Source organism: Atractosteus spatula, chromosome 17, assembly GCF_055471065.1.
Source record: "Atractosteus spatula isolate fAtrSpa1 chromosome 17, fAtrSpa1.hap1, whole genome shotgun sequence".
NCBI lineage: Eukaryota > Metazoa > Chordata > Actinopteri > Semionotiformes > Lepisosteidae > Atractosteus > Atractosteus spatula.
Window position 1 is genome coordinate 6,891,905 of NC_142722.1, and position 13,866 is coordinate 6,905,770.

Below are 13,866 nucleotides of genomic sequence, written 5' to 3' on the forward strand. Positions count from 1 at the left end.
GTTGGGATGACCTACCTGACCACTGCCCTGGCAGGTCAAGGCAAACGTCGATTCAAAGAGCTGCTCTAACGATGGGCACTGGCAAGCCGTTCTGGCCTGAAGATGTGCGCGGGATTTTGTTCTCGCTTCTTAAGGGCTGCCGTGCCCAATCTGCGGAGATGTGTGCTCAAGGGTCTGCTTCCTTGATCCCTGAAACAGACATCAGGGCAGCCTTGCTTCCAAATAAATTAGCATAACTTGCTGTGCAAGGATCACTGATCCATCAGTAATGTCATGGGCACTTTAACATGATAAAGCGTGCAGCAGCCCTAGCGGCGTGAATAATTAAAATTAGCCAAGGAAAGTGGAATTGACTTTGTGCTGGTGAATTTCAGAACAGATGTGTGTTCTTGAAGGGGTGCTGGTCTTTGTTTTGGGTGAACGGGCAAACATACTGCATTTTTCAGAAAAGGGTTTCTGAAATGCCACAATTGTTTTTGACCATGCGCCTTAGAAAAAAAGAAACTCTAAGGCAGGTCTGCGATAAATATCCTTGAGCAACAAGACTGTGGCATAGCAATATTCCATTTACTGTGACTACTACCACAGGAGACAGCTCTGTGAGTGCTCTATGGATGCGCAAGCACCCCTATATTTTTGATTGTGGTAAAGCAGGGGAGAATGCATTTATAACGTGTAAGCAATTTGGGAGATTACCATAAGATTGTGCATTCAGAGTGCTGAATAGCTTTTATATGTTGTCCTGCACTCAACAAACGAGAGGAGCCCATTCCCTCCATTAAGCCTCTTTGGTAGTTAGCATCTAACTGATCCCAGGGTCTCATTTAGATGTTTCTATATATTGTTATAAGAAGCCGGTGTGCTTCGACATCAATGCTGCGTAGCTTGTCCCACTCCCCCAACAGACATGCCTTCTATTCTCAGTTGCCAATGCATTTCCACATTGTCGCTGCTTGTTCCATCTAAACAAAGGAGACGCAACCAGACTGACCACTGCATCACAACGAATTGACATGTATTCATATATGTAGTGAAGTCTCATTCAAAATTGCTATCAATGTTATTTTCTGAGTGTCACTGGCTGCCTCCTTCTCAACCAGATCTGATTTACTTCAGTGGCAGGTGACAGCAGCTTCAGAGCATCCTTCTGCTTTGAAAGCTGGAGAGTGTCTGACAGGCGGAAAGGCGCTGAAGATATGAACCTCAGTTACATCCCAAGCAAAATTTGTCTCTTAAAAGATTAATGATCCTCAGGTTTGGGGAACGAGGTGATGGATAAAGTTCCACAGAGTGCTCAGTTCAGACACAGCTAGAATTGCCAGATTCTGCCAAACTCTGCTAAACCATTGGCTTGCAAATATGGAATAATTTAATATTAAATGCATAACAAAAGTGGCTTTTCGATCACAATTTGGCATTGTGAAGTTATCCTCACCTCCCTTAACTCACTATTTTATGTATATTGTTTTAGCCAATAATCACACTGGTAATGAGCTGACGATATGCAATGATAAGGAAAGAGGAGTCTGAGCCTTGGCCAGCCAATGTATAGAAGTAAATTAATGATGATGGCAAAGTTCACTGTCTTCCTCTTCTGAAACAGCAACAACAGGAATCTGGTGAAAAGCTACTGGATCTAACAGATACTGTGTTCCAGGTATATCTCAGCACAACCACCAGTTTATGTGAAAGAGACGTGAAAAAAACTGGAGAAAATGACCAAATGCAGAAAAGGAGGCTACAACAAAAACATCAAACGTGGAGAAGTGAATTAGACAATCTGTTCACCTCATGCAAATAAATACAAGACATAAAATGTGCATCAAACACTGATATACAGTAGATCCCCCTACAAAAGCTGTTGAATATGCAGTGAAAATCAGGACTGCTTGCTCTTTATCAAACTTAGCGCTGTAGAATTCCTGTGCTTACACTAATGCTGGAATTTAATGTAAACAACAACCTAACACTGAGTGAAAAATCTATAAGTGTAGGATTTAGAAAATGCATTTGTGAAAGCTATACTAAATCCATTTTCACACTGTCAGAGGCCCTTTTGGAAGGAAACTAACTCCCCTTTAATCTCTCCAAATCATGCTTTAGCATGAATGTTTCATGTGGTAAATTCTTAGCTGGGAAATCAGAGCTGTGGTTTGAAAGCTTTATTTTTTCCTTTTTTCCTTCACAGTATAGAATAACCATGTTACTGTTGTGCCAACCAAGAATCCCATTGGTCACAACTAAGACCCCTTAAGCTTCATCCAAATGCAGACAGGAAAACGCAATCCCTTCAAGTTGATTTTTGGATTGTGAAGAGGAGACCAGAAATGTTGCAGGTTCCTTGAAAAGGCGAGGAGTTACACAACATCTGAGGCGGCTAAAAACGTATTTAAAGGATTTTTAAAAAATACTATAGGATGAACCTGCTAATTAACGAAACCCCTTCAGGAAGTGAATACAATGGGCATATAAGGTTTGCTTTGCTTTGAGGAGATACAGTAAACAATGCACCACGCAGAACTGCTAAAAACATATTTCCCCCCTCACCTACATACAGTATATTTAAATAATGATAGTTAGCAACCCATGTTTTGACTCCTACTGTCTTCAGAAACAGAAGATAACCGTCAAAACATTTGTCACTGACACCTCTTATGTGCAGCATAGAATATGGCTCAGTGTGATTGGGTAAGTGCATCTGCATTCAAAATCTACACTTTCACTGTAATCCTTGCAACATGTCATCTCCCTGCTGAGACTCCTGAATTAGGTGACAAACAGCACACAGATAAGTGTCAGATACATACGTTTAAAGGTCTGGCTGGAAAAACCTACACTGTGCACTGGAAAATCAGCTGCTTGTTATAATGTTTCAACATCCATTAAAGATATACCGCAGTATTACAAAAAAGCAAACCACTAGAGTGACCCATCTAATGCTCTGAGAGTTTCTGTACGTCCGAGAGTACGGTACATTATTACTGTACATAGATTGCACTACTCTAAAACAGCACAAAGGGAATCTCTCTCCACATAAATATAAATAAGACACAGCTCTAGGGGTGCTTATTCATTAACATACAGCTATCCAACAACACAGAACAAGGACACAGATCAACCTAACAAGTAACTAAGCACTGCATAGTGCTGTAAAATACCTTCTTCCAAGCTCCTTGAAGGCGAACAGTTTCTTCATACTTCTCTATGAACAGCAGGAGCTCGGCTGCCTTAATTCACCGATGGTGTGCAGTTGACCCTTCAATAACCCGATTGAGATCATCTTGGCGGCGAGAAAAAATTAAGATGGGGCGCTTTTCGGCAAAGCAGATATTAAAGCCGTCCTTATAAAATGGACTGTCAATGATTTAATTAAAGTTGGTTTAAAAGTGTCACTGCCTCTCATTGATGTCTGATCCGCGCTGTCACCCTTTATGAAGTTGATCACTAAGTTCTGGGACAAGAGCAGCACTCTATTATAAAAACCTTAAGAACTCATTTCCCATCTCAGTGCTGCTTCTCTCTGAAGCTGCTCGATTTAACCTTGAAGAGTAATGAGATCTGACTTGCTTAAATGTTAGCATTCTTAAATCATCAGGAACGGCCTCGAAGGAGCCAATAATCACTGTGCCAAATTGCTGTGCTCGCTAATTTCATTTCTCCCCAGCATTTGCTAGCAGTTAGTGTCGATTATTCAAGAACAGCCATTTAGTGCTTCTAGGTCCCAGAGGTGTTACATTAAAATGTAATAACTTGCAATGTAAATGAAAACAAAAACCATTAGTTCTTTTCTGCCCTTTCCACCGAGGGAGACGAAAGCGAATGCAAGGTCCATCTGGCAGCTATGACGAAGCCAGTGCCAGGCCTGAGACACCACCACTGTCTCCGGAAGAGAACAGGGATCAGATCAGCTTGTCTCCGGGCAGGCAGTCACAGCAAGGCCTGTTGCCGTGAGGGAGAAGGGTTCAACTAATCCTCCTTTCAAAATGGGTCCAAGCACTGGGCCATGCATCTCATTTGCAGCTGCGATGCAAATGCAGGGGCCTCAGGATATGTACTCAGCAATTCTAAAAAGCATAAGCAGAGCTCAAGTCTTCCCATACCTAGGGATCCTGGGGTGTCTCACTAATATCATTGCCAGGAAACTAAGGGTAGTTTCTAAGCTTCCCTGAAGATAGTTTTTTCATTAGAATCTCCGACAATAAGATGCAGGTTTTCAGAAAACACATTCAGAATTTTATTAACTGCATCGCTACGAATCCGAATTACTTATGCATCTATTAGCGAGCACAAATAGCAATGATCACTACTTAGGCCTTGGGGAAGTCAGCAGAAAATCACTCTGCCAAAGAAAAGAAGATTTCCAAATTTAAATGATAATTTATATCTCTTCCAACAGTTTGTTCTGACATATGAAAGAACACCACTGATCAAACAGGGAAGTTAACCCTTTGGTTAAGTTAAACCACAGCTGTGAACTGAGAGGGTCACAAGGTTTTTCTTAAACAAGACATTCATAGAAAAATCCAATTCACAAATAAAAATAGCTCTAAATGGGAAAATCAGTTCCTCCATCAAGCTATAAAGTATATTACGCAGAAAAAGGACTGAACGTGATGTTGACCACAGAAATACAGGGCTGGTCCAAGTAATTGTCATATACAGTACCTGCCCAACTAATTATTTTACCATCTTTCTATAAATCCCCAGAAAACAATCAAACTTGTGAGACGCAAAAGTTCATGTTTCTCTGCATGTTGAGTTTAGTTAAGAAATGACACTGATTTTAGCAGCTTTATGCTACATAACTACATAAGAACGGTCCAATTCATTAAGACCGTTTCTAGACTGATAAAGCGCGTCGTGTGACCTTAAAAAGAAAGGCGAGACATGGCTCTCCCCCACCCCGATCTGCAGCTTCAAAAACGGAAATTCTGAAACAGGTGGCTGTGCGGCCGACACGAGTGCCTTCTGAGAACCCCTGACAAACACTCCTCCTCAAACTTGAAAAACAACACCGTCTAGCAGGGTCTGTCATAACAAGTGAAGAAAAATGCGTAGAGGGAAGTTTCGTTTATTCCACCAAAAAAGTAGATTTTTTTCCCCAGGAAAGAGGAGCAAAAAACTAGTTTTATTACAGTTAGCTACAACAGCGAATCTCTCAAAACCAAGAATGTGACTGAGGATAATTTACACACGGGGTCATGCAACTGGTAAATGTTGGAAACAGGAATCCAGTTATGCCTCCTAATCTAAACACAAACCTTCTTACAACCTAAAAGATCTTCGCTTCGTGGGTGAAGGCACGTACAGAATCGCAATCTGAACCGCCAGCAAAACCCACCCTTGGAGCCAGGTGGGCCGATATCAATTTCCAAACCGCCTGAATGCACGGTTCTGTGCAAACCACAAGCAAAATAATGCGAGTCAGGTAAGATTCATAAAAAAAAAGTGTGAAAAAACAACACTAATAAACACTGGCCTGTCAAGACCGACTGTCAAATGCACACCAGTTCACAGCTTTTTTTTTTCCTCTCGTTTCATAAATGTTCTCACATAACAGGAAATAGGTTGTACCTCCTCAACACCTTTAATAGCCTGACTTACTAACCACAGCAGGACGCTGTAACAGGGAGCGCTGTGGCTTATGAGCTATCATGTAAAAACCGCAGCTCAATACTGATGCTTAACATGGGGGGGGAAAAAAACCTAGCTTTGATAAAGACATTGAGCTCCTCCCTTGCTTCTCGGCTGTGTAGTCTCTCTCAGGGGCCCCTGGAGAGGGCACAATGCTGTCATTAACAGTTACTTTCCTCGTAAATAGAACAGTATCACCTGGCAGGATAATTACAAAGCTCTTTCTGTAATCTGCTACCTTACCTGCAGTACTTAAAGGAAGACAGATGGAGGTGGGCGGGGGGTTACTGCATGTCTATTATCGGGGAAAAAAAATAAAACAAAATAAACGACAGCATTTAAACAGGAGGCCTGGGAGCTAGGCTCCAAGGTGCAAAACCTAGACTGAAGAAATTACATGCTGACAAAGACGTTTTGTGAGTCGTTAGGCAATGATAGGCAAAACATGACCTACTTAGTTACTTTGTGAATGCACATTGGGGAGAACTCTGTAGGCTTTCATGAGCTTCTTCAAAGAATCACAAATGAATACAGATTCAGTCTGGAAAAACCTGATGTTTCGCAACTTTTTTTTTATTTTCCTTCACTTATCGTTTGGGAAAGTCACGTAACAGATCTGCCATCAAAGTCTTGTAGTCTTGTCACCGTGCTTTTAAGCCGACAGAGGTGTTTTTTTCTGAATCTACTGTACCACTTTGCTCGGTTTCACCAGAATGAAAAAATCGTACAAAACTTCGAACAGGTGAGAGAAGTGGGAGCAAAAAAAAATGACATCACAGATTAATCCCTATAGTGGTAATTGCTTTAAAAAATGTTTTTTTTTTTACACTTCCCACCCAGAAATAAGATCTCCGAATTCACCAGGGGTATAAAAGAAACATTTTGTTTTCAATGTAAAACTCCTGACAGCCTCAGGCTCTACTGAATTTCAGGCTTTGTTTATACCTCAGTGGAGGCTCTTGGGCTTAAATAAGGCCCGCAGGTCTTTTGTCTAAGCAAAAAAAAAAGCCTACTCAGTGCCTCTAGCAACCTGTGGGTTATGTATTGTACTTGTAATAATGTAGAGGTTAGCCATGGGTCATGAATTATACCTAACATTAGTAACACAGGTATTCCCTACTTAGCAAGTGGTTCATGTTTCTGCAAAAAAATGCTCATTAGAACATTTCAGCCAAACAGGCTTAAAGGGTTTATCTTGAACATGGATTAAATATCAATTATACCTTCAAAGATTTTTTTTCATGCATAAAATCTTAATGCCTCTTTCAAAGAGAGTAGGACCACCTTATCGTACAAAGGAGGAGTTTAATGAGTCAGGACTGAGAATCCCTGCTGAAATGCAGTCTTTCCTAATCAGAGACTTCCTTGGAGGTTAGCCACTCAGAATCATTCGGCTGGCATTGTGCTCCGAGAGGGACAGTGTGGTACACATTCACTATAGGAGTCTGTGCCTTTAAACACCACGGTCTCGTCTTAAATGCGTGGTGTTGAATTAATAAGCTGCGATGTAATAAATCCATGTGATTTATTGCACTCCCTGCACTGTATAATCAGGTTGCAGAAGACACTGGGCCAAGGAAAAGGCAAAGAAAAAAGCCGCAGGCAAGATCAAGTGGCGCCATTTTTAATACAAAAATACTACTCTTCCATGAAGCCGTAAAGCCAGGCTTTTTTATTTTATTGAGCTGTACATGCTATTAAGTTCCCTGTTAAAAGTCTGTAGCAGATGAAACCATGCCCGACAGCACTAAGGCAAAGTCAGGTTACATCAGTTCATATCAACACTGCCTCTCCTTGCTGTCTTTCCAATGCAAGATGGAATGCTAGCTTAACAAGGTTTTAATGCAACTTTAGGTTCGCCGATTGTTTTCTTTTAAACGTAAATTCTTCCACACATCCACTAAAGCTTCTTGTTCTTTCAAAGAAGGCAAAAACAACAACACATGCTCTTCATTTCTCACAGTCACAATGCCACAAATATCGAGCCCCTCGATACAGATGAACTACATTATTTTTTGATTAAGTGCTTATACAGGGATTTAATGGACAATGGTATCTAGCACAGCAATTTAATTATGCTAAGTGAGCTTTATAATGGGCCATAAAAAATAGAACAAAATTTAATAGAACTTGCAGATATCCTGAATTTAAGAATAGCTCTGATAAAAGCTCTCCTACTGTATATTAAACTTAAGAATGAAGCTCTCCACTTGTTTGTCTCATACATATAAAAATGTTTAATTTCATATTCTCATTTATATGTATATAATCTGCACAGTATGACGAGCAGAGGTCTTGAGAAAAAAAAGGTAGACCAATGATTTGATAAGTTATCACTTGTGTCCTTTTGTATTGTGCCTGTTCCCAAGACACAATAGTAATGATAAATAAAAAGAAGCCATTGTTCAAGGAAGAAGATCCAAATGTCTTTAGTTCAAGCGTTCATAGTAAAATCCACAGACACAAAGTATGTAGTAATTTGCATTCCTCTGAAACAGTGGGCGACAGAACAAATGCAGCCGAGTTCAAATGGAAAGTGAAATGCACTGAGCATCACGGACTCTTTGCATAGGCAAATATACCGGTCAGTTTGCTGGAAGGTCCTAGTCTGCTCCACCAATCCAGGGAATGTGAGGGGTGATAGGGAGCAAGGCAGGGCTGAATGAGACCATTCAGTCTCAGTCCATGCCGAGCACACTGGTAAATCACTCCACAAGCTTAATAAGAGAACAGTTCTGAGATTGAGCTATTAGGCCCAGTGAACCCACCTGGATCTCTTTCTCCACTGCCCACATAGACAATAATGTTTATACTCTGGGGAACCCAACCACCTCCACCCCAAGCATAAAGTCCCCTTGAAACCAGGAGTCTGAAGTAGCCTAGCCACCCTTTCACATATGTGGGAGGTGTGAGGAAAGCCAAGTACAGTACCTGTTGAAAATCCATGTGGACAGGGAGCCCACAAACACCATTTTTGTGAATGTTTTTCATTTCTTGGATTTAAAAGATGCAAGTCTATCTGGATCGAAAAAGGCACTCAATCACAGTTTATGGCATAATAAAGAATACTGCAAAGTTGTTATTCAGATTCAACGGAGGATTAAGCAATACTTCAAATACCTCTGCAGATAGCATCCTCCCTGAAAAGCCTACATTTTAAATATCACGCCTAAAATAAAGCAAGGGAAATATGTGCAGTACATTAAGTTCAGAGATATCAGAAACCGAAATGAAACTGGAAAGCTAAGTGCTAACAGCAATTAGGAATTAACTTTGTTAGACTTTGTTAGACTGGACAAAGCAGATGTTTTTTTTTTTAAGCTATGGCCTCTTCTAATTCACCATGTCGCCCTTTTATCCAAATGGATTCTTCCACTATCCCTTTTGTGTTAATGGATTTATATGCATTCCCCTTTAAAAACAAAAATCAAAGCATTTCAAGTGAAAATAAAGTTTCCTTCACTGCATTATTCTGGCCTAAACCATAGGGTGTGCAGTCACTGGAAATTATTTTAAAACCGCCATTCAATAGGCCCCAAAAGCCTGAAGCCTTTATCTGGACCACATGATTGATGTGTTGTGGGCCCTGCTGTGGTTAACAGCAATTTTTATCTGTTGCTAGCGGCAACAGTCCGAGTCCCTAGTGTGAGGCGAGCAGCAGGCCTCTGCTCTGTAGCAGGCCCGCACACAGGGATAAACAAATAGGTTTTTCAACCTGGACAGCCCTCATGGTGTGCTTCTGACACAAACGGCCCCTGTGGAAAGGCTGGCAATGTCAGTACTTTAACTATGTCATGCTGGGCTATTGGTTTCTTTTACTAATTTGCACTGTGTGCAAGGCCAGTGGTACGTGGACACCTGCAAACCAGCAAAAAACGTTATAGGGAAAAGGAGAAAAAATGAGACCTGAATGTCAAGTGATATGGGAAGAGTTGGGTATAAGAGCAAACGAAGGAGCCTAGTTTAGATGTCGACACTTCGGAAGACAAACTACAGAGCTAATACACATTTTCGTAGCTAGCTCTGAAAACTGTATGACTCTTTTTTTAATAAAGATTATATTTTTTTACTGAAGAGGATTCTTTATCATTAAACTTCAAAAAAGAAGATTTATTTCAAATATCTAGGTCATTTCCTCAATAAAAACACCTCTATGGATTTTCAATAATTTTCACAGGAGTCATTTTCTACTGTGCACATCCTGATATTACAAAGTGGATTTTTAAAACATCACATGAGTTTATATAGTACTATGCAACTGTATATAAATACAGCCCATATGAAAAGTATTTTAAACAACTAAACATACTGTAAAACTGTCCACAGGGAAAGCCGTGAGAAATAAGAAAGTGTTTTGTGTACCCTCTCTACCCGAAAAAATGTGGTGACTAAAATAAATTCAACTTGTTGATTTTCTCTTAAATAGCTCCAATTAAAGCTTGCAAAACAAAAGCAATGTGGTATATAGATTCACGCAAACCTAAAGGAGAACTACAAAAAAAAAATCATAATGAGAAGCCAAGAGAAAAAACTGCATTTGTGAAGGCTCCAGTCTCTTCATAAACAGAAACCTAGGCTTAAAGATAATAAATTAAAACAGAAATAACCCAAGATTCAAGGTGGGTTTCTTCCTTATCACAGTGCTTTTTGCAGCCTTCAGTGATGTTAACCGCAGAGCATACAATCTCTTCATCTCTGCAAAAAGAGCTGTTTATTGAAAACAGTCGCGCTTTCTGTTCAGTTTAAAGCCTGCAGAAGAGATTGTGCTTCAGATAGCTGAGATATTTTGACATTTCAGTATTTAGGGCTATCCGTAGAAGCACAGAGGGCTTCCCATTTATTCCGAATTCCATGGAGAAAGATAAATCAGCCGGCACTCTGCACATCTCAACAATAAAATGAGCCACTAATGCCATACCAAAATACGGGCTAAGACACCGCCTCCGGAGAGATGCAATCACAGAATGACAGCAGCATAACCACCTTCTAGCCTGAGCTCTCACAAGTGTAGCAAGGTTAGAATGGAAGGCTTCTAAGGAAAACTAGCTTGCTGCTGTAACTAGTGTTGCTGGACCAGGAAGTAGGATTCTGCCATCTGGATCACCGTTTCCTTACCAAAGTCTCAGCACGGTAAGAGTCGACACTGTAGTGTTTGAAGTGCCACCATCCAGTTCTAACTATTTTAGTCATTAAAAATGAAAAATGCCATGGCACTGCTAGCAAGAGTGTTAACCCTGGTGTTCTAGTGAAATTCCACTTACGTTTGTGCAATATGGCCTACAGTACCTACAGTTCACCTTTAATTCACCTGGTGAAATGATTGTACATTTACATATTCCAAAACCGTCTCACACTCTTGCCATAACTCAATACATTAACCATGATTTCACTGCACTTTATTACAACTTTTATTTTGATGTGTTTTACTGAAGTTTACTTTGATTTTACTATTTTCCTGAGCTTACACTGCGGCAATCCCCTGTGAACTTTTTTAAGGGCAGGCATGAACAAATACAGTATATATGGAAAAGACTAGCACATGGCCATGAGATACTTTGCAAAGACAGTGTGCACGTTGCAATGTATCATACAAATAAACAATAACAAGCATGTCATTTAATGCAAATAAAGCTTAGGGATTATTTCATGCTTTGTTAGTGTGTTGCACTAAGTCAAACAGAGGGGAACACTTGAATTTGGTTGTTCATCCCCTGCCAATATTACAAAGCACTACCTTTCAAAACAGACACTGTCTGAAGTCTTAATAACCCCTAATGGGCTGATCCCATAGAAGCTCCTGCCTCCTGGAAGACAGGCAGCAATCTTGAGTGTGCTGGGATAAGGCTGTTTTATGATCACACATGCACACAGGGAGTTACATCTGAGTAAAGTGCTGAATTAAGACATTTTGTAAGCGTGCCAGCTCTACTGCTCAGCCTTCAGCCTGAAAAATTCATCCAACTGCTCCTTTTATCAGCTGGGTCATGTTTCCAAAAGTAGCCTATGCAGGCAATATGTTGTGCAGGCACATGGATAGGATTAAGAATACAGAACAAACATTTTATACTGTTAATGCATCCATCTATAATTAACATATCAAACATATATTTCTAAACTTACAACATATTTCCATAATGGATATAATATTCACCCCTCTTTGATTTCAGTTTTTAATAATTCCGAAATTTACAGCAATCCGTGACTAATGATATGAGAATTCTACATGACAAAAAGTTCAATAACTTTACTGTTCAGAAAGCCCCGAGTCTGTTTTAAATTCGACACTGTTTTGCAATGTTTTAAACCATAGGTTTCAATTAAATTTCCATTAAGTGTGATCCGCCACATGAAAGCTAGTAAACAAATTAAACAACTACTGTATTACTGGCAGTTTCAAACTGTTAGGATTAAATACCATCAATCAGAAATGTAATTGGGAATAAAATAATCATGACGATTATTTTATCAAACAATCCTTTTCAAAGGATTCTTTCCTAGAATGTAATATGTAAAACATTAAGATGGGCACCTGTTTACTTTCTTTTCACTGGGGCTGTAATCTCTGCCTGCTGTCATTGACATACAAAAAAATAAGCTTCACTGAAGGAATCACAAAAAGCAAAAAAGCAAATCTAATAGATTTCTAGGCTCACTGCAGGTGCTAATTTAAATTTTTGACTGCAACAGCCTTTGTAGGTATTCAAGAGACATGTGACTGGAGCATTGATACAGCTAAGGTCTGCCACCTTTGGAAAAAGAAAAGTAAAATTAAGCAGTTGATATTTTTTTTTGCCATTTAGTATCTTGGTGAGAAATGAAAGCTTTTGGCCTGACGTCTTCTCAGAAACGGAGCTGGAGATTATAATCAGACTGGGGGGCTCACCATCAGATAACCTGCTCACTCCTATCTCTACTGCTTCACACGTCTGCCCCCTCTTCCTGTTGCTGCACACCTCTGAAACCTCACTGAGACAAACCCCTGGGCCTCCCAGCCTCACCGCAGTGCCCAGAGCGCAGGAGATAAGCTTCACACGAAGCGAAGCGAGCGCATCTCGGAGATGGAACCAGAATCTGGCCGCAAGAGCACCAGAGGGCTAGACCACAGATAGAGCGCCGAGATAAGGAGGTAGAAGCTTGTGAACTTGTGATTTCCTGCTTGAACTCTCGCTTGCTGTCTCTATCTTGCTTCATCTCTGCTTCTCCCCCTCTCTGGTTGGTAACACAATGATGGCAGGCGGCTCCTTCCGCCTTGCAGAAAGCTAGCACAGGGCCCCAAGTGAAGCCTGTCCACATGTCAGGGCTGAGCAGGCTGTAAACTGCCTGCAGTGAGTCAGCTGCTCCCTGGAGCCAGGCTGTACAATCTCTGCCACCTTGCAGATCGCCCTGATTCAAAAAGCCTTTTAGTCATCTTGTGAATAGAGCTGAAATATACTGTATGTCTCAGCAGGGCCAAAGCCTGGCAGGTAACATAACTCTGCTGAAGAATCGACATACCTACAGAGCCTGTGTCCTTGAACATTTAATGACCGCATATTAACACAGACAGCAGCGTTATAATCTACTAGATTGATCTTGGATGATATCAGAAGTTAAGCAAGGCTGGGTCTGGTTAGTACCACTAGGAGAGACTGGAAATGCTTCTGGAAATAATGTAAAAGATATACGCCGTGCTCTTCTCTCAGCACAAGAATTTCCAAGCTATTGCTATAGAGGTGCTACACCAAAGTCCTGATCTCATGGTCATTGAAGATTCTATGACATTTCTCGAAAGAGTAGGGGAGTTACATTCTGCTTTGGGCTTGCAAAATCCAGACCACATCACTTCCCTCCTTATATCAGTTGCTCAAATAATTTATCAACTCCACACCTACCCTGTGGTTGAGGAAGGGGGTCACATGCGTGTGTATAAAGGCACTACATCAATGCAAAGAATTATTCCCCTTTATAAAGTAACAAGGGGGTTTTAAAAGGACTGATAGCAAAAGTCTGAAAGGATGACTATTGTGTTTTTTCATCATCTGAAGACAAGAGCACAAAAAATTGAAATGTGCAGTAAAGCTAAGTCATTGAAAAGAACTCAAGTTTTTTAAATTCGCTCCATCTCAGTGCCAGGGAAAAACCAGCACCTGTGCCTGATTGTTACTACTTATAAGTGCTGTGAACGCAATGACTGGAATTAACCTTCACTTTATGAATTAGCTGCAAAAGGGAGTATAAGAACCTACCAGAGAG

General features: G+C 40.6%; 1 protein-coding gene across 6 annotated transcripts in view; it reads right to left on the reverse strand.

The window, feature by feature from the left end:
* The window catches only part of fbrsl1 (fibrosin-like 1), a 301,951-nt gene that overhangs the window by 172,920 nt on the left and 115,165 nt on the right, over positions 1 to 13,866 (reverse strand). The gene's annotated exons all lie outside the window — the stretch shown is intronic.